Source organism: Molossus molossus, unplaced genomic scaffold (genome assembly GCF_014108415.1).
Source record: "Molossus molossus isolate mMolMol1 unplaced genomic scaffold, mMolMol1.p scaffold_m16_p_1, whole genome shotgun sequence".
In the NCBI taxonomy this organism is placed as follows: domain Eukaryota; kingdom Metazoa; phylum Chordata; class Mammalia; order Chiroptera; family Molossidae; genus Molossus; species Molossus molossus.
The window spans coordinates 84,386,579-84,390,201 of NW_023425344.1; positions in this window are offsets into that span (position 1 = coordinate 84,386,579).

Sequence of the window (3,623 nt, forward strand, 5' to 3'; positions counted from 1 at the left end):
TACATTAATAAGATGTAACGTTTAAAGTTGTACCTACAGTGTAGCCCCAGATGTATCATCCCTGCTAGATACCTATAAAATCATATAAAAAAAATACAAATTTGCTAAGTGATATAAGCCAGACACAGAAAGACAAATACTGCATGATCTCACTTACATGTGGAATATAAAAAGTAGAATTAATGGAAGCAGAGAGTAGAATGGTGGTTGGTTACCAAGGATGGAGAGGTAGGGGAAGTAGGGAAATGTTAGTCAAAGGGTGCTAAGTTGCAGTTGTGTATGATGAATAAATTCTAGAGATCTAATGTGCAGCATGATGACTATAGTTAAATATATTATGTTATATAATGGACATTTGCTAAGGGTAGATCTCAGGTGCCCTTACAACACACACAAAACAACAACAAAAAAAACCTAATAGACACCATGATGACAAATGCCAGGGCCTGGTTAGCATACCCACTGGCTACCAGGCTAACAGAACCAGAATAATGCATCCTGATCTCACGGCACATCTGGGCATTTCTTTATTCAGTAGCTGTCCACAGAAGACGGGAAGAATCTATATCTCTAACACAACCTGTCCCCAACTGAATAAAAGACATAAGGGACATTTCCCATGACCAGTTAGGTGCTCCTTGTTGAGGACACCAGAATCCTTGGTTCCTTCTGTCTGTAACCCCTGTCTCTAGGCTCTTCTATCTTGTTGCATATTTATGCCGAAATGGCAACTCCAGGAAGCAACTAGACAGAAAGGAGAAGAAATGTCAACAGCATTATATGAACTTGATGGTTTTATAGTGAGGAGAGAAGAAGAATCTTGATTGCCATATTGCTGGGAATATTATTTTCAAAAATTTGGAGTACCAGAAAACCAAGTGTGGGGAGATGAGAAAATACTATGTCTTTATATGGCAGAACTCTCTGATGAAAAATAGAAATTAGATTGAGAACTATGAACATTAGCCTGTTCTGTTGTTAATCTGAGAAGAAAGCACCCTTCAACTAAGTCATAATTGCTACCACTTCTACAGTGGTTAGTATATGATAGATAGTGTTCTAAACACTTTTACAAAAAATATTTTTTCTTTATTGATTTTAAAGAGAGAAAGGGAGAGGGAGAGAGAGATAGAAACATCAATGAGAGACATTGATTGGCCACCTCCTGCATGCCCCCCACTGGGGATCGGGCCTACAACCTGGGCATGTGCCCTGATCGGGAATTGAACCGGTGACCTCTTGGTACATGGGTCAACACTCAGTCAGTGAGCCACACCAGTCGGGCCTAAACCCTTTTTATAAATTAATTTACTTAATATCCCTAGAAATCTTATGAAGGAGATATTGTCATTGTTTTACCCACATTTTATAGGTAAGAAACTAAAGCATAGAAAAGTGGTGAAATTTGGATAAGAACCTAGGCAATGTGGATCTGGTGTCTGACTTCTGGTCGTGAGTCAACACGGAAAGACAGTGGGCCCCAAGTGGGCCCTGCACCAAACCTACCTCAGAGACTGACTTCAAAATCTGTAAAGAAACAAAATGTCATTGGAAACAATGAAACAAACATGACAGACATAAGAAAAGAATTATCATTAAAAATTTTTTTTTTTCTTTATTGATTTTAGAGAGAGAGGAAGGGAGAGGGAGACAGAGGTAGAAACATTGATGAGAGAGAACACTGACTGGCTGCCTCTTGCATGCCCCCAACTGGGGATTTAGCCCACAACCTGGGCATGTGCCCTGACCCAGAATCGAACTGGAGACCTCTTGGTGCCTGGGTTGATGCTCAAGCACTGAACCACACCGGCAGGGCAAGAAAAGAAATATCATTCTAATGAACCGGAGGTAGAGCCATTTCTGAAAATTATCTCCTACGACATCCAGAAGAAAATATAAAAACATCATGTGGAATCTTTACCATCATATCAGAGAGAGAAGAAAACCTAAAATCACTAAGTGGAGACAAAAAGAGAAAAGACAAGCAGATGAGGTGAAAAGGTGGTAGAAGATTAGAAAGAATTTCAAGAAAATCAACCTCAATGATAGGTTTAAAATGTACATGATAATAAAAATAAGTTAACCAATAATGTATAGATAAACTTGAATGAGTTTGCCAAAGACATGAGTTGAAAATTGATACTCCTGGAGAAAATTTTAGATTAAATGAAAAGAAAAAATAATTAAATATCCACAGTAGAGATTGTTTTATGAGATGGAAAAATACCTGATAAATAATAAAAGAGTCCTCCATGCCCCCCACACAATAAACTTAAAAAATATTTATGCTAGATTTAAAAAGTAAAGGTAAAATATGCCAGCCTTTTTTGTTGTTGTTGTTAGTTAAATAGTTAAGTACTAAGGGGAATTATCAACTTACCAGTTTCGTAAAACTCATCCCTAAAATCACATGGGCCCTGGAAACTCGGCCAAGATGATGGCTGTTCCTCAACAAGAATTTCCATTTCTTTTATGGTTTGGGCAGCCTGCTCCTTCCTTGTTCAATGTTAGTCATTTGTTATTCTAGAGAAACATAAAGGCAATCTAAATGTTCAGTTTCCAGCTTCGTTACATATTTTAAAATATTTTTATAATGTTTCCTCCATATTTGTGGTATATTCCCTTTCTCATCTTTAATGTTACGCCTGCAGTTCTGTTATTTCATCTGCTAGCTTTTCCAGAGACTTTTTATGTCATAGATCTTTTCAAAGAACCAGCTTTGAAATACAATTAGCAATTCCCCTGTATTTCTGTTTTCTTTTCTTTTAGCGTCTGCTCTTATTTTTATTATTTCCTCATGGGTTTCTTAAGCTTAGCTTTTGTGGGCAGGGTGTTTTCACTAATTTCTTGAGTTGAATATTGAATTTGTTTTTATTCTTTCTTTATTAATACTAAGAGCATTTAAGGCTACAATTGTTTTGTTTTGTTTTGTTTTGTTTTCCTCTTGGGCCGTATCCCATAACTTGTAGTGCAGTTACAATATCTAACTAGTCTGCAACTGCAACTTTTATTTCCTCAATGATACAGGACTTACTGAAGAGACTGCTATTAAATTTCCAAATGGATAAATGTTCTGCATGCTTATTTTCCTTTCAACGTTCCTATTGTTTCTTAATTTTATTTTACTGTGGATGGAAAATGTTGCTTGTATAATTTAAATTTCTGGGAATTTTGAGAGATATTCTTTCTGGCCTAATGTATAATCAATTTTAATGTTTCCCAGGAAGTTGAAGAAACAGTATTCTCTGTAAGAGTCAAAGTGTAACAATTCAATGAATTTTATTTATTGTGTTATTAATGCCCCATGCATCCTGTGTAATAGATATTGCTGGTTACAGCTGAACAAAATTAGTTTCTAATGTTCTATTTTCTGATTTCTAGCACTTTTCCCATCCTGATTGAGACTGATCAAAGTCTCAATTGAGACTCTGAACAAGTAAACAAAAAATCAAACATCAACATCAGTTTATGGGGGAATACACACACACACACACACACATATACACATATACATTTCATCATAGGCTTATAATAATTTTCTTTAATATAATTTGATATAATATAATGTCTATTGGTTACCATGCTATGCTAGTGCCTTTAATGCAAAATTTAATTTGGTATTA